At 45.4% G+C, this 23,729-nt stretch overlaps 1 long non-coding RNA gene and 2 other non-coding genes across 3 annotated transcripts in view; all 3 read left to right on the forward strand.

Annotated features, from left to right (window-relative positions):
• The window catches only part of LOC140410244 (uncharacterized), an 857,189-nt gene that overhangs the window by 347,987 nt on the left and 485,473 nt on the right, over window positions 1-23,729 (forward strand). The window lies entirely within an intron of this gene.
• On the forward strand, window positions 7,259-7,332 carry trnat-agu (transfer RNA threonine (anticodon AGU)). The gene has a single exon. It is a non-coding gene; the product is annotated as a tRNA-Thr (tRNA).
• Window positions 15,055-15,128, forward strand: trnat-agu (transfer RNA threonine (anticodon AGU)). The gene has a single exon. It is a non-coding gene; the product is annotated as a tRNA-Thr (tRNA).

Raw genomic sequence — 23,729 nt, forward strand, 5'->3', positions numbered from 1 at the left:
CCATCTTCACGATCAGTAGAGAAAGAGGAGCTCTGTTCCGCAAGCCCAGTTAGCTCTAGGACCAGATCTCGGACAGCGAGAGACGGGCTTGGTCCTAACCAGAAACAATTAAGCATACCACCTAAATCCCTCCAAACCAAGGGGAAACCGCAAATTTCGAGAACAAAGGGAGCTGCAACAGATGATTTTGAAGAGAAAGAACTCCCTCTAGTGACAGGGAGGGACATCGAAGTCTTGGAAGAACCAGAGGAAATAGCTAGAGTGCCCCCTGGTGGGACTCGGAGACACTTGCCGATTAGGAAGATACCAATCACCTGAATTATGCTAGCCACGCCGCACTTCAACAAGCCCATGCGTTAGACGACGATAGATGGACACAGATCCTGAATGCGTTGAATAACACTTTTCAAAAGCCCATAAATATTTCTGCTATCTTAGACCTAAAACCTAAGAAGACTGAAGAGCCAGAGGAATTTCTGGAGCGTTTTAATGAAATCTACCGTGGGCAGTCAGGCGACTTGCCATATCAAAATGGTCAGAATTCCCCTCAATATTGTGCTATGTTAATGCATTTCCTACCACCTTCTGTGGCTACTGCTGTGAAATGTAATAACATGAATTGGACAGAGAACGACCCTTCCCAGATGGCAAGGGCAGTCAGATTTTATTGGAAGGAGAGTGTAGGCCAGGAAGGAGGCTCGGTTACAAAGGTTAAGACTGAGTATGTAATGAAAAAGGATGATCTGCGACCCCAACAAGCGGCAGAAATGGTAGTTTACCAGCAGGAGCCCCAATATTGTGACTCTGGGTGGGTGGATCAGCGAGGGGGAGGATATCAAACCCACACAAAGGGACCCTCAGCTCCTTTTTATGGCCCACCGTATGCACCAACAGCTTTACAACCGACGCCCCCTCTGAGGGGCCATTGGTCTACTGGGAGAAGAGGACGGGGCAGATATAGAGGGAGCAATGCATGTTTTAATTGCGGCCGTGCAGATCACTGGCAACAGGAATGCCCCTTTAAAAGACAGGCAGCAGAAGGAGATTATCCAACCCAAAGGAGGGGGTTCCCACCAAGGGGAGGACAGGCGAGATACACTGACTTCTCCCAGGCAAACCCTTTCCCAACACAGGATTGACTAGCTAATTTAGTCATAAGGACTCTCCAATCAGACAGGGAACCTATTATCTCTCTGCAGATTGGAGATTAACGTTACTCATTTGTAATCGACACTGGAGCAGCCATGTCTTCTGTGCAATCAGAACTTCGACTACCATTATCCGACCACACAGAGTAATTGTCAGGGTTCCAAGGACAGGTGTGTGAGTATCCTATTTTTGAACCTGTGACAGTCACTTACGAGAATAAGTCTGCAGATCATCAGTTTGTAGTGACTACTGGATTGGACAGTAATTTGTTGGCCCGAGATTTACTGTGTATCTTCCAGCTGCAGCTAGAGTACGGAGACGAAGGGGTAACGGTCCAATCATGGAGGATGAGACAACAGTGCTATATTTCTATCACCCCCAGTGGTGAACGTTAGACATTGAACAGTCACTGCACCACGTTACCCTGGCCTATGACAGAACCGGACAAAACAGGGAGTTGGAGGACAAATACCGGCCATTACTTGAGACCGAATGGCCAGTCAAAGGTACAGCCACAGTCACGGGAAAAGAAGGTACAGCCGATTTTGTTACAATACCACCACATTTATGGCCACAGTCAGCTTCGGTAAGCCCTCATATTACACGTCAGGTCCACGACCAGTACCATGCCAGGGATCTGGGGCAAATGGTAAGGAGGGCAGTGGATCATTCGGATCCAACAGAGTACGCACTTCAAGTCATGCCGGACGGCACTGCCATAAAATATTTTGAGGTCCCTGAAACAATTAGCACTCGACTGCAGCATCACTGGGGACATGATGTTTTGGAATATGTCAATCCACAGGTCTGGGCGAAATACCCATCACAAGTGGGAAAGACAAATGTTACACCTATAAAGATAACGATTAAGGATCATGTAAAGCTACCTTCCATTCGGCAATACCCCCTGAAATCCCAAGCTGCTCCGTCTATAGACAAATTAACCCAAGAGCTGTTGCAACAGGGTATTTTGGTCCCTTGCCAATCAGAATGTAACACCCCCATACTTGCTGTGCCTAAACCAGCCAAACCAGACCAGTACCGATTAGTACAGGATTTACGTTCAATCAATGCCATCGCATAGCCGTTACATGCTCTCACCCTCATAAAATCATAGAATCATAGAATTTACAGTGCAGAAGGAGGCCATTCGGCCCATCGAGTCTGCACCAGCTCTTGGAAAGAGCACCCTACCCAAGGTCAACACCTCCACCCTATCCCCATAACCCAGTAACCCCACCCAACACTAAGGGCAATTTTGGACACTAAGGGCAATTTAGCATGGCCAGTCCAACTAAACCGCACACCTTTGTACTGTGGGAGGAAACCGGAGCACCCGGAGGAAACCCACGCAGACACGGGGAGGATGTGCAGACTCCGCACAGACAGTGACCCAAGCTGGGAATCGAACCTGGGACCCTGGAGCTGAGAAGCAATTGTGCTAACCACCATGCTACCGTGCTGCCCTCCAATAGGATATTACGGTGTATAGCTCCCACTCGGTCATCGCACTACTGAGGCAACTGCAGACTCAGCATCTTACCGCAGCTCGTCAGAATAGGTATGAGATATACCTTTTGAACAATCCACGTCTGACATTTAAACACTGTACCACTATCAATCCAGCCTGTTTTCTTAGTGGCCCCCCTGTCCATGAAGACGCACCTGGCCACAACTGTTTAGCCTTGATTCAGGAAACTACCACAATAAGGGTCGATTTGAGTGACATTTCGTCAGAACAACCTGACATGATTATGTGTGGTCAAATATCCCACCGGGGTTTAGTTAATGACTTACTGCAGGCCCTCCTTATGCCCGCGCAGATTTCAGTTATTAAATGCGCTGCCCACACAAATGGTTAGACCCCAGTTGACGTTGGTAATGAACAAGCAGATTGTGCAGCGCGGACAGCCGCGCAAATTCAGCAAGTGATGGTGCCTAAAATGTTAAGTCAGACTAAACGATCTACTATAAATATGTCTGCTTCTGACAAGTCAATGCCAACCATCCAAGACATCATAAGGTTACAGGAGGACGCTCCTGAGAGTGATAAACAAATGTGGAAACGGTTAGGTTGTACATATGATTCTGTTTCTTCTTTATGGACCACGCCAGCACATCAGACTTGTATGTCTGATGTACTGGCTTTATGAGTCATCGAATGTGTACACTTTGCAACTCATTGTGGGGCTCGGGGGACTAGTGATTTGTTGCTGGACACTTGGTGGCACCCTAAAATGCAGGGGTTGGCCCAGAGTATCAGTAATCGGTGTTTGATTTGTCAGCAATATAATACCGGAAAAGGTATCCCTTGTGGGTTGGGGCAAACCCCATTGCCCAGTGGTCCCTTTGAGACGCTCCAAATGGATTACATTGAGTTGGAAAGGTGTCAATGTTATAAATATGTTTTGGTCATTGTGGATGGGTTCAGCAGATGGGTTGAGGCATATCCGTCTACCGATAATAAAGCTGCTACTGTGGTTAAAGTTCTGATGCGGGAAATCATTCCCCGGTACAGTAGACCAGCTCAGTTGAGTTCTGATAACGGGCCTCATTTTCTTGGACAGATTAACCTGCCTCCCTTCTCCAGTGCTGTTTTACAGGTGTGGAGCATGATGGGGTGGCTACGCACCGTCTGTGTGATATTTGGCCTCACCTCGCTTGGAGTGTTATTGGCGACGGACATAGAAAAGGGGAATATTATCTATATTTGTAACCCCAACCAATCTACAAGGATACATCACCTATGCAAAGGTGATGTTCTTCGCTGCCCCCATATACGAAGACATGGTATCGACTCATGGAAGGTCGTCAAAGTTAAGGAGAATGCAGGAGTCATGAAGCAATTGCACTGGTCCCGGCGATGGGAAGGGAACATTATATGGACATTGCCTCGTTTTTGGAGTACATGTAAGTTTGATTTTGGATGTGTTAAGATTGGTGCGATAAAGGTAACATCAGACCGTCAGGAGAGCGTAGGAAGAGATTGTGAGAGAGCGAGAGGGACGAGAGAGAGGACGGGGCGTGTGAGAAGGGAAGTACAGCTAGAACGTAGGTTATCGGGAGATACACTTAATTTAGTTAAAGGCCAGACTGAGGAAAACCTGGGTAGTATGAATCACTTCTACCAGATTTACCACTGCTTGTATGGCCATGGACGGGTTGTCTGCTACCCAAACCCCGCAGCGGTGTCTAGGTTATTTTCTGTTTCACCGCTTTGGGGAACTCCCCAAACGGTGGTTCATTGTCAACGTTCCGAGCCACCGCCCGAGCAAGTCACTCTTCCTTACGATCCGGGTTCCGTACCACCGGCTATTTGCCTATCCCTTCCTCGGGATAATTCCCATTACAGTATGATAGGCTGCAACGGTGGAGGGCAAATATACCTAGCCACTTCACTCCCAATAGGGATTCCCGGTCGTACGAGAATTGTTTCAGCAGTGAAGGATACGGCTGTTTGCTGGTACAGGTGGAAACGAATATAACATGTCTGTTCCCCACCTGTACGGACAGGAGGTGCCATATCACCCAGGCGTCTGGCCAATGCATTTGTTACAACACCACTTGCGTTCCATTGAACGCCGGCATCCAGCTCCTTTGTGGCTGGGGGAATGTCTCTCATATCACTGTTGGGCCGAGGGCTTTCCGCATTGCTAGGCGGCCCGAATGGGCGTTTCGAAGCTAGATAAACTGGGCTACTGGGGGGTTCCTTGGCTGTCAGCAATAGGAATTATTTTATTTGTGGCCTTACCATCTTGGGAAATGAAACCTTGGGAGCCCTCGGGGCAATAACCAAGGAATTGCCTCAGCTACGGTTGTTTGCAATGCAAAACCGGTATGCTCTTGACTATCTTCTGGCCCGTGAGGGTGGGGTAGGCGCCATAGTGCAGGACAAGTGTATCATGGGAGTTCAGGACTTGACCGCTAACATCACTAAATTTATGGATCACATACGGGATCACCTAGACGGAATGCAGGATCCTGGCGCTTGGGGTAACTGGGGATTTGGAGGTTGGAAGGACTGGTTGATAAATATGGTCAAGCATTTAGTGCTGGCTATCGGCTGCATCTTTGTGGGCCCAGCCATCCTTAAATGTGTGATGGGTAGAATGTGGGGTACACTGGAACAGATCAACGCCCCTAAAATCTTAGCTGTCAAAATCCATGAGGGTGCAGCTACGCCAGGAATTGGAAATGCAGTGACAGATCTTTTTAGATGAGGGACCATAGCTATGGATTTGATAGTTCGGTTATCATGGAATGATAAAAGGAGGGAATGACGAATGTGATATAAAATAGTTACTTTCGAGATATTAGTTACTGTAATGTAGAGATACACCAGTCTCATTCTGGTGAGTTCACAGACAAATGATTTCAGACCGCATGCCAAAGCAAGGAGGAGGTGTGTCCACCAAAGGAAGAGAAAAGGATGCTGGGTAATACGGGCCAGAGGAAGGGATTGGAAGTGAGCCAATCAGAATGTCTGACTAGGTCAGGAGGGGTATAGGATGACCTATGGGAATCGTGTATGTGAAACCTGATACCATTTGAATTGATTTGCAGAGATCCCTTTGTCTCTTTGTTCATTCGCTTTCCGGGGTGTAGGAGACTGGATGTGTCTTATGCGTCTGCGATGAATCAAGCTTGCAAGTCAAATAAAATAACTAATGCTGTACCTGCAAATGCATCTCGACTTTTATTGAGGCCAGACTGACGGGTAAAGAAATTTGGGACATGACAGGATCACGCGCATTTGAAACTTTAACTCTGTGTCTGGCACCACGGAGATCCAAAGAATTTTAAAGATTTTATCCTCTCACTTTTAGTTTCTCTTGCAGATTTGCAGCATCCGCGGTATTTTCCTTTGAATGCATAATATGATTTACCTCAAGAAAACCTGCAGGCACATTTTAAAAGTATAGCAACGACAACAGAGTGTAACGATTGTATGATTAACTGATTTGCTCTGACTAAGAGTGACCCTGAGTCGAAAAATTTGCTCAGTTCTCACTTCACAGATGCTGCCAGAACCGCTGAGATTTTCCATCTTTTCCCCTTTTTCTTTGAGATTTCACATCCGCAGTAATTTGCTTTTATATTGAACAATTTCTGTTGCTGTACGTTAGGAAGAACAATTTGGGCGGGAGAAATAGCGGTCCGTTATGCATGAAGATTTGGTGCTGACAAATCTATTTCCACCCAAAAACTTTGAGATTTTGACACTTTGCAACTTGGCCGTTAACCTTACTTGCATTCACACTCTGCCACAACAAACACCAGATGACACCGTTTACTCTCTCTCACAATACAATCTGTGTCTTTGTAGCTTCCCACTTATATTTCACCGAATTAAACGTAATCTTCATAGCCTTGAAGTGACAGTGCAGGACCGGGGGTAACAACTGTTGTCACATCACAAGTCACTGGTAAGAAGCGAGTAGTTGGTGCAAGCTGAAGAATTTGAGAAAGGAAGCCAAACGGAGGCTGCTGCTCTGCCTGCGAGTAAAATGAGCTGGAGAGGCTGCATCAACAAAGAAGGAAATTCAAAACATCCCTCATGAGACGTTGAAGTAAATTATGAGAATCAGCAAAGATTGGGCCTTGGTAGCTCATTCGGTAGAGCTTCAGACTTTTATTATGAGGATCCAGCGTTCAAGTCCCTATCTGGGCTCTTACTTTGGCTCAAGATGTTTGCTTCCCAATGAACAACAAAAAAGAAGAATAAAGAATGCAGAACGGGTCAGGGAAAATGGAAGAACGGTGACAATATCATCTTTGCTAAAGAGCTACAGCCATGGAGAATTGTCAAGAAGTTTGCATCATTTTCAGTTAATGTTAAAATTCTCTCCTGACATTGTCCTGTATTATACCACAATAGATTTCTGGTCATGTTCACTCACTTCCCAGTTCGACCAATCATTTCCTGTTTGTTTACTAATCCCATGCAGAACTGCTACAAATCCAGCATTTCCAGTAATAAATGCAATTTTACAGTTCCAAAGAATTTTTTAATATGCACTCGGAAGGCCCGTATGAGATGGCAAGAAAACTGATGTTGAATAAAAATGATTGAAATCTGTTCTAAACTTGCACCCTAACGTCGCATGTTGGTGCTGTGGCTTAGATGGTTAAAGCGCCTGTCTAGTGAACAGGAGATCCTGAATTCAAATCTCAGCAGTGCCTTCATTGGAAATTAACAGCTGGAGTGGTGCTGAGCATTTCATGGTAAATGCAGAAAATGTTGGCACAATCCCTGCAACGCGAACCTTAAAGCTTGCTTTCCCTTGTGTGCTGAAGCAATTTTTTCAAACCTTTAAACTCACATTTTCCGCTCATCTTCAATTTTGCTCACCTACCCCATCGCATTTCCTCCTCGCTTCAGCCTTGTAGAAGGATATCGCGCATTTGAAACTTTAACTCTGTGTCTGGCACCACGGATAACCTCAGAATTTTAAAGATTTTATCCTCTCACTTTTAGTTTCTCTTGCAGATTTGCAGCATCCGCGGTATTTTCCTTTGAATGCATAATAGGATTTACCTCAAGAAAACCTGGAGGAACATTTTAAAAGTATAGCAACGACAACAGAGTGTAACGATTGAATTATTAACTGATTTGCTCTGCCTAAGAGTGATCCTGAGTCGAAAAAATTGCTCAGTTCTCTCTTCACAGATGCTGCCAGAACCGCTGAGATTTTCCATCTTTTCCCCTTTTTCTTTGAGATTTCACATCCGCAGTAATTTGCTTTTATATTGAACAATTTCTGTTGCTGTACGTTAGCAAGAACAATTCGGGCGGGAGAAATAGCGGTCCGTTTGACGAATGTGATATAAAATAGTTACTTTAGAGTTACTAGTTAATGTAATGTAGAAATAAGCCACTTTGATTTTTGCAGTTAGGGACAAAGGAATTTGAGACCGCATGGAAAAAGCAGGAAGAGGTGTGTCTATGAGAGTGAGACTGCATTGATAGGGGCCAGAGAAATGGATTGGAAGTGAGCCAATCAGAATAGATCGAACAGGTCAGGAGGGACATAGGCTGACCTATGTCCGTCGAGTATGTGAAACTTGATACCATTTGAATTGATTTTGCTGAGATCTCTTTGTCTTTTAGTCAGTCGTTTTCTGGAGTGTAAGAGTGTAATAGTGTAAGAGTGTAAGAGATTTTCAAACATTTTTAAGTTTTAAAAAAGAAGAGAGCAAATAGAGAAAAGAAGGACACAGATCTTGAATGCGTTGAATAGCACATTTCAAAGGCCCATAAATCTTTCTGTTATCTTAGACCTAAAACCTAGGAAGATTGATGAGCCATAGGAATGTCTGGGGCGTTTTAATGAAATCTACCGGGGGCAGTCAGGCGATTTGCTGTATCAAAATGGTCAGAATTCCCCTCAATACTGTGCTATGTTAATGCATTGCCTACCACCTTCTGTGGTTACTGCTGTGAAATGTAATAACATGAATTGGACGGAGAACGACCCTTCCCAGATGGCAAGGGCAGTCAGATTTTACTGGAAGGAGGGTGTAGGCCAAGAAGGAGGCTCAGTTACAAAGGTTAAGACTGAGTATGTAATGAAAAAGGATGATCTGCGATCCCAACAAGCGGCAGAATGGTAGTTTACCAGCAGGAGCTCCAATATAGTGACTTTGGGTGGGTGGATCAGCGAAGAGGAGGATGAGACAACAGTGCTATATTTCTATCACCCCCCAGTGGTGGACGTTAGACATTGAACAGCCACTATCACTGCATCACGTTACCCTGGCCTATGACAGAACTGGACGAAACAGGGAGTTGGAGGACAAATACCGGCCATTACTTGAGACCGAATGGCCAGTCAAGGTTACAGCCACAGTCACGGGAAAAGAAGGTACAGCCGATTTTGTTACAATATCACCACATTTATGGCCACAGTCAGCTTCGGTAAGCCCTCATATTACACGTCAGGTCCATGACCAGTACCATGCCAGGGATATGGGGCGAATGGTCAGCATCTTACCGCAGCTCGTCAGAATAGGTATGAGATATACCTTTTGAACAATCCACGTCTGACATTTAAACACTGTACCACTATCAATCCAGCCTGTTTTCTTAGTGGTCCCCCTGTCCATGAAGACGCACCTGGCCACGACTGTTTAGCCTTGATTCAGGAAACTACCACAATAAGGGGCGATTTGAGTGACATTTCGTCAGAACAACCTGACATGATTATGTGTGGTCAAATATCCCACCGGGGTTTAGTTAATGACCTACTGCAGGCCCTCCTTCTGCCAGCGCAGATTTCAGTTATTAAATGCGCTGCCCACACGAATGGTACAACCCCAGTTGACGTTGGTAATGAACGAGCAGATTGTGCAGCGCGCACAGCCGCACAAATTCAGCAAGTGATGGTGCCTAAAATGTTAAGTCAGACTAAACGATCTACTATGAATGTGCCTGCTTCTGACAAGCCAATGCCAACCATCCAAGACGTCATAAGGTTACAGGAGGACGCTCCTGAGAGTGATAAACAAATGTGGAAACGGTTAGGTTGTACATATGATTCTGTTTCCTCTTTATGGACCACGCCTGCACATCAGACTTGTATGTCTGATGTACTGGCTTTATGGGTCGTCGAATGTGTACACTTTGCAACTCATTGTGGGGCTCGGGGGACTAGTGATTTGTTGCTGGACACTTGGTGGCACCCTAAAATGCAGGGGTTGGCCCAAAGTATCAGTAATCGGTGTTTGATTTGTCAGCAATATAACACCGGAAAAGGTATCCCTTGTGGGAAGGGGCAAACCCCGTTGCCCAGTGGTCCCTTTGAGACGCTCCAAATGGATTACATTGAGTTGGAAAGGTGTCAATGTTATAAATATGTTTTGGTCATTGTGGATGTGTTCAGCAGATGGGTTGAGGCGTATCCGACTATCTATAGTAAAGCTGTTACTGTGGTTAAAGTCTTGATGAGGGAAATCATTCCCCGGTACGGTATACCAGCTCAGTTAAGTTCTGATAATGGGCCTCATTTTATTGGACAAATTAACAAGGAGTTTTGCTCCCAGTTGGGCATACGCCAGCAGTTACACTGTGCTTACAGACCGCAGGCAGCCGGGGTGGTTGAGAGACACAATCAGACCCTCAAAACTAAATTGGCTAAATTAAGAGCAGACACGGGACTGACATGGCTTAAGTTGCTCCCCGTTGCCCTCTTCCAGCTGCGGGTTACACCTGCGGGACCGGCCCGGCTCTCTCCCGCCGAGATTCTTTATGGCAGGCCTCTTAGAATTCCTTGGAGCCTGCAGGTTCCCAGACGGGTTCAGTTTCATCAGATGACTGAAGAAATGACCACCTATGTTCTAGCCCTTACGCAAGTGCTCAAGGAACTCCATGGCCCAGTCCGTGCGGCTCACCAGCCATTGCCCAGTACCTAGCTCACTTTCAGTCCAGCCCGGTAGTTATGTAATGGTCAAAAATTGGACTAGGAAGGGGTCGGAGCCGCGATGGGACGGGCCCTTCCAAGTTCTCCTTACCACCCCCACAGCAGTTAAAGTGGAGGGGCGGAGTGCTTGGGTCCACCTACATCACTGTAAATTGAGTCCATCTCCACTACTGTAAAAGGTCGGATACTAACCTGCCTCCCTTCTCCAGTGCTATTTTACAGGTGTGGAGCATGATGGAGTGGCTACGCATCGTCTGTCTGATATTTGGCCTCACTTCGCTTGGCGTGTTATTGGCGATGGACATGGAAAAGGGGAATATTATGTATCTGTGTAGCCCCAACCAATCTACAAGGATACATCACCTATGCACAGGTGATGTTCTTCACTGCCCCCATATACGAGGACATGGTATCGACTCATGGAAGGTCATCAAAGTTAAGGAGAATGCGGGAGTCATGAAGCAGCTGCACCGGCCCCGGCGATGGGAAGGGAACATTATATGGACATTGCCTTGTTTTTGGAATACATGTAAATTTGATTTTGGATGTGTTAAAAGTGGTACAATAAAGGTAACATCAGGCTGTCAGAAGAGTGTAGGAAGAGACCATGAGAAAGAGAAAGGGACTAGAGAGAGGACGGGGCGTGTGAGAAGGGAAGTACAGCTAGAACGTAGGTTACCGGGAGATGCACTTAAGTTAATTAAAGGCCAAACTGAGGAAAACCCGGGTAGTATGAATCTCTTCTACCAGATTTACCACCGTCTGTACGGCCAGGGACGGGTTGTCTGCTACCCAAACCCCGCAGCGGTGTCTAGGTTATTTTCTGTTTCACCGCTTTGGGGCACTCCCCAAACGGTGGTTCATTGTCAGCGTTCCGAGCCATTGCCCGAGCAAGTCACTCTTCCTTACGATCCGGATTCAGCACCACCGGCTATTTGCCTTCCCCTTCCTCGGGATAATTCCCATTCACAGTACGATAGGCTGCGACGGTGGAGGGCGTACATACCTAGCAACTTCACTCCCAATAGGGATTCCCGGTCGTACGAGAATTGCTTCAGCAGTGAAGGATATGGCTGTTTGCTGGTAGAGGTGGACACAAATATAACATGTCTGTTTCCCACCTGTACGGACAGGAGGTGCCATATCACCCAGGCGTCTGGCCAATGCGTTTGTTATAGCACCACTTGCGTTCCATTAAACGCTGGCCTCCAGCTCCTTTGTGGCTGGGCGAATGTCTCTCATATCACTGTCGGGAATAGGGCTTTCCGCATTGCTGGGCGGCCCGAATGGGCATTTCAAAATTGGATAAACTGGGCTACTGGGAGGTCCTTACGCAACCGATATGCTGATTGTGATGCTAGTCTCCACACGGAACAAGGATACTACTTTTTATTTAATGGCACGGCGACCAACGTTTTGTCACCCCATTTCCCCGCCGAATTGCTATAGGGACTCTAGTCCCTACCACAGTCCCCTGCCCTTCGGCGTGGAACCTGCATAATCAGTTAGCACGCCGGGCAGTCTCTGCTGAATTTTGCGAGAACTGGAAAAAACCTCAGGTTCTTGCACCCAACCGGGGCCACTCAGCCGGGTGGGGCATTCTGAGCGTATTGACACTGGGAGGTGTGGGGGGTTCCTTGGCTGTTAGTGATCGGAATTATTTTATTTGCGGCCTTACCATCTTGGGAAATGAAACCTTGGGAGCCCTCGGGGCAATAACCAAGGAGTTGTCTCAGCTGCGGTTGTTTGCAATGCAGAACCGGTATGCTCTTGACTATCTTCTGGCCCGTGAGGGTGGGGTATGCGCCATAGTGCAGGGCAAGTGTATCATGGGAGTTCAAGACTTGACCGCTAACATTACTAAATTTATGGATCGCATACGGGATCACTTGGACGGGATGCAGGATCCTGACTCTTGGGGCAACTGGGGATCTGGAGGATGGAAGGACTGGTTGATAAATATGGCCATGTATCTAGTGGTAGCTATCGGCTGCATCTTTGTGGGCCTGGCCATCCTTAAATGTGTGATGGGTAGAATGCTGGGTGCACTGGATCAGATCACCGCCCCAATCACCGAGAAAAAAAATTTAACTGTTAAAATCCATGAGGGTGAAGCAGATGAAGGGGGGCTAAGACAGGAATTGGAAATGCAGCGACGAATCTTTTTAGATGAGGAACCGTAGCTATAGATTGGATAGTTCGGTTATCATGGAATGATAAAAGGAGGGAATGACGAATGTGATATAAAATAGTTACTTTAGAGTTACTAGTTAATGTAATGTAGAAATAAGCCACTTTGATTTTTGCAGTTAGGGACAAAGGAATTTGAGACCGCATGGAACAAGCAGGAAGAGGTGTGTCTATGAGAGTGAGACTGCATTGATAGGGGCCAGAGAAAGGGATTGGAAGTGAGCCAATCAGAATAGATCGAACAGGTCAGGAGGGACATAGGCTGACCTATGTCCGTCGAGTATGTGAAACTTGATACCATTTGAATTGATTTTGCTGAGATCTCTTTGTCTTTTAGTCAGTCGTTTTCTGGAGTGTAAGAGGCAGGATGTCCTGTTACATTTCTGTAAGATGATTCAAGCTTGCAAGCTAAATAAATAACTTCTGTTTACGTGCGAATCCGTCTCAACTTTTATTGAGGCCAGACTGACAGAGAAAGAAATTTGGAGATCAACACGTTTTGCATGAAGATTTGGTGCTGACAAATCTATTTCCACCCAAAAACTTTGAGATTTTGACACTTTGCAACTTGACCGGTTAACCTTACTTGCATTCACACTCTGCCACAACAAACACCAGATGACACACTTTGCTCTCTCTCACAATACAATCTGTTTCTTTGTAGCTGTCTAGTAAACAAGAGATCCTGAATTCAAATTTCAGCAGTACCTTCAATGGAAATTAACATCTGGAGTGATGCTCAACATTTCAAGGTGAATGCAGTAAATGTTGACACAATCCCTGCAACGCGAACCTTAAAGCTCGCTTTTACTTGTGTGCTGAAGCACTTTTTTCAAACCTTTTAACTCACATTTTCAACTCATCTTCAATTTTGCTCACCTACACCATCGCATTTCCTCCTCGCTTCAGCCCTGTAGAAGGATCACGCGCATTTGAAACTTTAACTCTGTGTCTGCACCACTCCTCAGATTTTTAAAGATTTTATCCTCTCACTTTTAGTTTCTCTTGCAGATTTGCAGCATCTGCGGTATTTTCCTTTGAATGCATAATAGGATTTACCTCAAGAAAACCTGGAGGAACATTTTAAAAGTATAGCAACGGCAACAGAGTGTAACGATTGAATGATTAACTGATTTGCTCTGCCGAAGAGTGACCCTGAGTCGAAAAAATTGCTCAGTTCTCTCTTCCCAGATGCCGCCAGAACCGCTGAGATTTTCCATCTTTTCCCCTTTTTCTTTGAGATTTCACATCCGCAGTAATTTGCTTTAATATTGAACAATTTCTGTTGCTGTACGTTAGCAAGAACAATTCGGGCGGGAGAAATAGCGGTCCGTTTTGCATGAAGATTTGGTGCTGACAAATCTATTTCCACCCAAAAACTTTGAGATTTTGACACTTTGCAACTTGACCGGTTAACCTTACTTGCATTCACACTCTGCCACAACAAACACCAGACGACACCCTTTACTCTCTCTCACAATACAATCTGTGTCTTTGTAGCTTCCCACTTATATTTCACCGAATTAAACGTAACCTTCAAAGCCTTGAGGTGACAGTGCAGGTCCGGGGGTAACAACTGATGTCACATCACAAGTCACTGGTGAGAAGCGAGTAGTTGGTGCAAGCTGAAGAATTTGAGAAAGGAAGCCAAACGGAGGCTGCTGCTATGCCTGCGAGTAAAATGAGCTGGAGAGGCTGCATAACCAAAGAAGGAAATTCAAAACATCCCTCATGAGGCGTTGAAGTAAATTATGAGAACCAGCAAAGATTAGGCCTTGGTAGCTCATTTGGTAGAGCTTCAGACTTTTATTATGAGGGTCCAGCGTTCAAGTCCCTATCAGGGCTCTTACTTTGGCTCAAGACGTTTGCTTCCCAATGAACAACATAAAAGAAGAATAAAGAATGCAGAACGGGTCAGGGAAAATGGAAGAACGGTGACAATATCATCTTTCCTAAATTTCAACAGCCATGGAGAATTGTCAAGAAGTTTGCTTCATTTTCAGTTCATGTTAAAATTCTCTCCTGACATTGTCCTGTATTATACCACAATAGATTTCTGGTCATGTTCACTCACTTCCCAGTTCGACCAATCATTTCCTGTTTGTTTACTTATCCCATGCAGAACTGCTACAAATCCTGCATTTCCAGTAATAATTGCAATTTTACAGTTTCAAAGACCAGTGCCAATGAATATTTTAATTTGCACTCGGAAGGCCCGTATGAGATGTCAGGAAAACTGATGTTGAATCAAAATGATTGAAATCTGTTCTAAACTTGCACGCTAACCTTGCATGCTGGTGCTGTGGCTTAGATGGTTAAAGCACCTGTCTAGTAAACAAGAGATCCTGAGTTTAAATCTCAGCAGTACCTTCAATGGAAATTAACAGCTGGAGTGATGCTCAACATTTCAAGGTGAATGCAGTAAATGTTGACACAATCCCTGCAACGCGAACCTTAAAGCTCGCTTACCCTTGTGTGCTGAAGCACTTTTATCAAACCTTTAAACTCTATTTTTTCGCTCATCTTCAATTTTGCTCACCTACACCATCGCATTTCCTCCTCGCTTCAGCCCTGTAGAAGGATTGACGAATGTGATATAAAATAGTTACTTTAGATATATTAGTTACTGTAATGTAGAGATAGGCCAGTCTCATTCTGGTGAGTTCACATACAAAGGATTTCAGACCGCATGGCAAAGCAAGGAGGAGGTGTGTCCACCAAAGGAGGAGAAAATGATGCTGGGTAATAGGGGCCAGTGGAAGGGATTCGAAGTGAGCCAATCAGAATGTCTGACTAGGTCAGGAGGGGTATAGGATGACCTATAGGAATCATGTAGGTGAAACTTGATACCATTTGAATTGATTTGCAGAGATCCCTTTGTCTCTTTGTTCATTCGCTTTCCGGGGTGTAGTAGACTGGATGTGTCTTATGCCTCTGAGATGAATCAAGCTTGCAAGCCAAATAAAATAACTAATGCTGTACCTGCAAATCCATCTCGACTTTTATTGAGGCCAGACTGACGGGTAAAGAAATTTGGGATTTGACAATTAGTGCCGAAACCCGGGATTTCTCAAGACGGCTCTGACCAACTGCGAAATCAGAATTTGACTGATTATGAACAGGAGGATGGGGAAAAAGGGCCCACAATGTACAGCTGGAAAATGACCGCGCATTGATTTTTCCCCTCTTCTTATCATCTGATTAGTCTGGTCACTCGCGGTTGGTACAGAAAGATCGTCTCGATGAAATCAAAGGTCAGTCTGGGGATTAGAAATTTAATTGATGGGATTTCATATTGTTGATTCGGCTTGGGTTAGGTTTTGGGTTGATGGGACATCTAAAAGATGATTCAATTCCAAGTATAAGTGTTTTTATGGCTGATGTGACTTCAGTAGATGGAGATTCAGTCAAGTATAAGTGTTTTTATGGCTGATGTGACTTCAGTAGATGGAGGTTCAGTCAAGAATAAGTGTTTTTATGGCTGATGTGACTTCAGTAGTGAAGGTTCAGTCAAGTATAAGTGTTTTTAAATCTGAAGATGATTCAATTCCATGTGTGAGTGTTTTAAATCTATAGTTGATTAAGCTAAAAAATTGTACCCTTGGGCTGTAGTGGCGAAGGGCGCAGTTCTGAGGACTAGTTGAGATTATGGGGAATGCTGCATATTGGTTGAAGCAGAAGTCTCTCAAAGGGTTAACAGCAGCAGCCAAAATTAAAGACGACAGACAGTGCTTCTCACTCAGGCCTTGAGATAACAGCAGCAGCCTATAGTGTAATCGGATACCTTTCCTTTGAGTCAGTGAACTCCAGCAAAGTTACGTTTTGAATTAATTAAAGGAAACCAGTGGGTTTCTCCACCTCTTTGATAAAAGTTATTATTTTCGAAAGCAATTGATTGAAATTGCCAGAATCTAAAGTTTTACTTACTTGAAATAATGTTTATCTCATTTTATTTGTGAATTAATAGAAACTTAAAGAAGATCATTGACACCATTTTAAAAAGTGTAAATCTGGAGATGATAGTTGACTTTGCCAACATTTTTGTGAATGTAAGAAAAACTCGTTTCAAGAAAAATTGTTAAGATAAAGAATTAATTAAGTTGTAAATGTTATCCAAGTTTGTGTTAAGCAAATCGTAAATTTAGTTCTGAGTTGAGATCAGAGCTAAGCTTGCAAGTTGCAGTAATTCAATTTGAATTTTCAAACATTTTTAAGTTTTAAAAGAACACTGTTAGAACCTTTTCAATCGTTTTGCCAAGAAAAAAAAACGCGCAAGTAGAGACAGGAAAGGCTCGGGTCAAACAAAAGATGAGCTACGTAGTTCAATGGCTGGCCTTGAATTGACAGAAAATTATTAATTCAATAATTTAAAAATGTCAGTAAAAGTTTTGACTGCACCTGTAGCATTGTCTGCACTAATTCCAGAACCACCAGAGTATAATAATTTATATCCAGTCACTGCTCCCCAGATTCTAATCATGCCAGTAACTCCAGCCCTTTTTGGTTGATAGTGTGGGTCCCGATTTACCATCTTCACGATCAGTAGAGAAAGAGGAGCTCTGTTCCGCAAGCCCAGTTAGCTCTAGGACCAGATCTCGGACAGCGAGAGAAGGGCTTGGCCCTAACCAGAAACAATTAAGCATACCACCTAAATCCCTCCAAACCAAGGTGAAACTGCAAATTTTGAGAACAAAGGGAGCTGCAACAGATGATTTTGAAGAGAAAGAACTCCCTCTAGTGACAGGGAGGGACGTCAAAGTCTTGGAAGAACCAGAGGAAATAGCTAGAGTGCCCCCTGGTGGGACTCGGAGACAGTTGCCGATGAGGAAGATATCAATCACCTGAATTATGCTAGCCACGCCACACTTCAGCAAGCCCATGCGTTAGACAACGATAGACGGACACAGATCCTGAATGCGTTGAATAACACATTTCAAAAGCCCATAAATATTTCTGCTATCTTAGACCTAAAACCTAAGAAGACTGAAGACCCAGAGGAATTTCTGGAGCGTTTTAATGAAATCTACCGTGGGCAGTCAGGCGACTTGCCATATCAAAATGGTCAGAATTCCCCTCAATGTTGTGCTATGTTCATGCATTTCCTACCACCTTCTGTGGCTACTGCTGTGAAATGTAATAACATGAATTGGACAGAGAACGACCCTTCCCAGATGGCAAGGGCAGTCAGATTTTATTGGAAGGAGAGTGTAGGCCAGGAAGGAGGCTCGGTTACAAAGGTTAAGACTGAGTATGTAATGAAAAAGGATGATCTGCGACCCCAACAAGCGGCAGAAATGGCAGTTTACCAGCAGGAGCCCCAATATTGTGACTCTGGGTGGGTGGATCAGCGAGGGGGAGGATATCAAACCCACCCAAAGGGACCCTCAGCTCCTTTTTATGGCCCACCGTATGCACCAACAGCTTTACAACCGACGCCCCCTCTGAGGGGCCATTGGTCTACTGGGAGAAGAGGACGGGGCAGATATAGAGGGAGCAATGCATGTTTTAATTGCGGCCGTGCAGATCACTGGCAACAGGAATGCCCCTTTAAAAGACAGGCAGCAGAAGGAGATTATCCGACCCAAAGGAGGGGGTACCCACCAAGGGGAGGACAGACGAGATACACTGACTTCTCCCAGGCAAACCCTTTCCCAACACAGGATTGACTAGCTAATTTAGTCATAAGGACTCTCCAATCGGACAGGGAACCTATTATCTCTCTGCAGATTGGAGATTAACGTCACTCTTTTGTAATCGACACTGGAGCAGCCATGTCTTCTGTGCAATCAGAACTTCGACTACCATTATCCGACCACACGCAGCAATTGTCGGGGTTCCAAGGACAGGTGTGTGAGTATCCTATTTCTGAACCTGTGACAGTCACTTGCGAGAATAAGTCTGCAGATCATCAGTTTGTAGTGACTACTGGATTGGACAGTAATTTGTTGGCCCGAGATTTACTGTGTATCTTCCAGCTGCAGCTAGAGTACGGAGACAAAGGGGTAACGGTCCAATCATGGAGGATGAGACAACAGTGCTATATTTCTATCACCCCCAGTGGTGGACGTTAGACATTGAACAGTCACTGCATCACGTTACCCTGGCCTATGACAGAACCGGACAAAACAGGGAGTTGGAGGACAAATACCGGCCATTAATTGGGACCGAATGGCCAGTCAAAGGTACAGCCACAGTCACGGGAAAAGAAGGTACAGCCGATTTTGTTACAATACCACCACATTTATGGCCACAGTCAGCTTCGGTAAGCCCTCATATTACACGTCAGGTCCACGACCAGTACCATGCCAGGGATCTGGGGCAAATGGTAAGGAGGGCAGTGGATCATTCGGATCCAACAGAGTACGCACTTCAAGTCATGCCGGACGGCACTGCCATAAAATATTTTGAGGTGCCTGAAACAATTAACACTCGACTGCAGCATCACCGGGGACGTGATGTTTTGGAATATGTCAATCCACAGGTCTGGGCGAAATACCCATCACAAGTGGGAAAGACAAATGTTACACCTATAAAGGTAATGATTAAGGATCATGTAAAGCTACCTTCCATTCGGCAATACCCCCTGAAATCCCAAGCTGCTCCGTCTATACACAAATTAACCCAAGAGCTGTTGCAACAGGGTATTTTGGTCCCTTGCCAATCAGAATGTAACACCCCCATACTTGCTGTGCCTAAACCAGCCAAACCAGACCAGTACCGATTAGTACAGGATTTACGTTCAATCAATGCCATCGCATAGCCGTTACATGCTCTCACCCTCATAAAATCATAGAATCATAGAATTTACAGTGCAGAAGGAGGCCATTCGGCCCATCGATTCTGCACCGGCTCTTGGAAAGAGCACCCTACCCAAGGTCAACACCTCCACCCTATCCCCATAACCCAGTAACCCCACCCAACACTAAGGGCAATTTTGGACACTAAGGGCAATTTAGCATGGCCAGTCCAACTAACCCGCACACCTTTGTACTGTGGGAGGAAACCGGAGCACCCGGAGGAAACCCACGCAGACACGGGGAATATGTGCAGACTCCGCACAGACAGTGACCCAAGCTGGGAATCGAACTTGGGACCCTGGAGCTGAGAAGCAATTGTGCTAACCACCATGCTACCGTGCTGCCCTCCAATAGGATTTTACGGTGTATAGCTCCCACTCGGTCATCGCACTACTGAGGCAACTGCAGACTCAGCATCTTACCGCAGCTCGCCAGAATAGGTATGAGGTATACCTTTTGAACAATCCACGTCTGACATTTAAACACTGTACCACTATCAATCCAGCCTGTTTTCTTAGTGGTCCCCCTGTCCATGAAGGCGCACCTGGCCACGACTGTTTAGCTTTGATTCAGGAAACTACCACAATAAGGGACGATTTGAGTGACATTTCGTCAGAACAACCTGACATGATTATGTGTGGTCAAATATCCCACCGGGGTTTAGTTAATGACTTACTGCAGGCCCTCCTTATGCCCGCGCAGATTTCCGTTATTAAATGCGCTGCCCACACAAATGGTTAGACCCCAGTTGACGTTGGTAATGAACAAGCAGATTGTGCAGCGCGGACAGCCGCGCAAATTCAGCAAGTGATGGTGCCTAAAATGTTAAGTCAGACTAAACGATCTAATATAAATATGTCTGCTTCTGACAAGTCAATGCCAACCATCCAAGACGTCATAAGGTTACAGGAGGACGCTCCTGAGAGTGATAAACAAATGTGGAAACGGTTAGGTTGTACATATGATTCTGTTTCTTCTTTATGGACCACGCCAGCACATCAGACTTGTATGTCTGATGTGCTGGCTTTATGGGTCATTGAATGTGTACACTTTGCACTCATTGTGGGGCTCGGGGGACTAGTGATTTGTTGCTTGACACTTGGTGGCACCCTAAAATGCAGGGGTTGGCCCAGAGTATCAGTAATCGGTGTTTGATTTGTCAGCAATATAACACCGGAAAAGGTATCCCTTGTGGGTTGGGGCAAACCCCATTGCCCAGTGGTCCCTTTGAGACGCTCCAAATGGATTACATTGAGTTGGAAAGGTGTCAATGTTATAAATATGTTTTGGTCATTGTGGATGGGTTCAGCAGATGGGTTGAGGCGTATCCGACTACCGATAATAAAGCTGCTGCTGTGGTTAAAGTTCTGATGCGGGAAATCATTCCCCGGTACAGTAGACCAGCTCAGTTGAGTTCTGATAACGGGCCTCATTTTCTTGGACAGATTAACCTGCCTCCCTTCTCCAGTGCTATTTTACAGGTGTGGAGCATGATGGGGTGGCTACGCACCGTCTGTGTGATATTTGGCCTCACCTCGCTTGGAGTGTTATTGGCGACGGACATAGAAAAGGGGAATATTATCTATATTTGAAACCCCAACCAATCTACAAGGATACATCACCTATGCAAAGGTGATGTTCTTCGCTGCCCCCATATACGAAGACATGGTATCGACTCATGGAAGGTCGTCAAAGTTAAGGAGAATGCAGGAGTCATGAAGCAATTGCACCGGTCCCGGCGATGGGAAGGGAACATTATATGGACATTGCCTCGTTTTTGGAGTACATGTAAGTTTGATTTTGGATGTGTTAAGATTGGTGCGATAAACGTAACATCAGACCGTCAGGAGAGCGTAGGAAGAGATTGTGAGAGAGAGAGAGGGACGAGAGAGAGGACTGGGCATGTGAGAAGGGAAGTACAGCTAGAACGTAGGTTATCAGGAGATACACTTAATTTAGTTAAAGGCCAAACTGAGGAAAACCTGGGTAGTATGAATCACTTCTACCAGATTTACCACTGCTTGTATGGCCATGGACGGGTTGTCTGCTACCCGAACCCCGCAGCTGTGTCTAGGTTATTTTCTGTTTCACCGCTTTGGGGCTCTCCCCAAACGGTTGTTCATTGTCAACGTTCCGAGCCACCGCCCGAGCAAGTCACTCTTCCTTACGATCCGGGTTCAGCACCACCGGCTATTTGCCTATCCCTTCCTCGGGATAATTCCCATTCACAGTATGATAGGCTGCAACGGTGGAGGGCATATATACCTAGCCACTTCACTCCCAATAGGGATTCCCGGTCGTACGAGAATTGTTTCAGCAGTGAAGGATACGGCTGTTTGCTGGTACAGGTGGAAACGAATATAACATGTCTGTTCCCCACCTGTACGGACAGGAGGTGCCATATCACCCAGGCGTCTGGCCAATGCGTTTGTTACAACACCACTTGCGTTCCATTGAACGCCGGCCTCCAGCTCCTTTGTGGCTGGGGGAATGTCTCTCATATCACTGTTGGGACGAGGGCTTTCCGCATTGCTAGGCGGCCCGAATGGGCGTTTCGAAGCTAGATAAACTGGGCTACTGGGGGGTTCCTTGGCTGTTAGCAATAGGAATTATTTTATTTGTGGCCTTACCATCTTGGGAAATGAAACCTTGGGAGCCTTCGGGGCAATAACCAAGGAATTGCCTCAGCTACGGTTGTTTGCAATGCAGAACCAGTATGCTCTTGACTATCTTCTGGCCCGTGAGGATGGGGTATGCGCCATAGTGCAGGACAAGTGTATCATGGGAGTTCAGGACTTGACCGCTAACATCACTAAATTTATGGATCACATACGGGATCACCTAGACGGAATGCAGGATCCTGGCGCTTGGGGTAACTGGGGATTTGGAGGTTGGAAGGACTGGTTGATAAATATGGTCATGCATTTAGTGGTGGCTATCGGCTGCATCTTTGTGGGCCCAGCCATCCTTAAATGTGTGATGGGTAGAATGTGGGGTACACTGGAACAGATCAACGCCCCTAAAATCTTAGCTGTCAAAATCCATGAGGGTGCAGCTACGCCAGGAATTGGAAATGCAGTGACAGATCTTTTTAGATGAGGGACCATAGCTATGGATTTGATAGTTCGGTCATCATGGAATGATAAAAGGAGGGAATGACGAATGTGATATAAAATAGTTACTTTAGAGATATTAGTTACTGTAATGTAGAGATACGCCAGTCTCATTCTGGTGAGTTCACAGACAAATGATTTCAGACCGCATGCCAAGGCAAGGAGGAGGTGTGTCCACCAAAGGAGGAGAAAAGGATGCTGGGTAATAGGGGCCAGAGGAAGGGATTGGAAGTGAGCCAATCAGAATGTCTGACTAGGTCAGGAGGGGTAAAAGATGACCTATGGGAATCGTGTATGTGAAACCTGATACCATTTGAATTGATTTGCAGAGATCCCTTTGTCTCTTTGTTCATTCGCTTTCCGGGGTGTAGGAGACTGGATGTGTCTTATGCCTCTGAGATGAATCAAGCTTGCAAGTCAAATAAAATAACTAATGCTGTACCTGCAAATCCATCTCGACTTTTATTGAGGCCAGACTGACGGGTAAAGAAATTTGGGACTTGACAGGATCACGCGCATTTGAAACTTTAACTCTGTGTCTGGCACCACGGAGATCCTCAGAATTTTAAAGATTTTATCCTCTCACTTTTAGTTTCTCTTGCAGATTTGCAGCATCCGCGGTATTTTCCTTTGAATGCATAATAGGATTTACCTCAAGAAAACCTGCAGGCACATTTTAAAAGTATAGCAACGACAACAGAGTGTAACGATTGAATGATTAACAGATTGGCTCTGACTAAGAGTGACCCTGAGTCGAAAAAATTGCTCAGTTCTCACTTCACAGATGCTGCCAGAACCGCGGAGATTTTCCATCTTTTCCCCTTTTTCTTTGAGATTTCACATCCGAAGTAATTTGCTTTAATATTGAACAATTTCTGTTGCTGTACGTTAGCAAGAACAATTCGGGCGGGAGAAATAGCGGTCCGTTATGCATGAAGATTTGGTGCTGACAAATCTATTTCCACCCAAAAACTTTGAGATTTTGACACTTTGCAACTTGACCGGTTAACCTTACTTGCATTCACACTCTGCCACAACAAACACCAGATGACACCCTTTAC

Source organism: Scyliorhinus torazame, chromosome 4 (genome assembly GCF_047496885.1).
Source record: "Scyliorhinus torazame isolate Kashiwa2021f chromosome 4, sScyTor2.1, whole genome shotgun sequence".
Taxonomy (NCBI): Eukaryota; Metazoa; Chordata; class Chondrichthyes; order Carcharhiniformes; family Scyliorhinidae; genus Scyliorhinus; species Scyliorhinus torazame.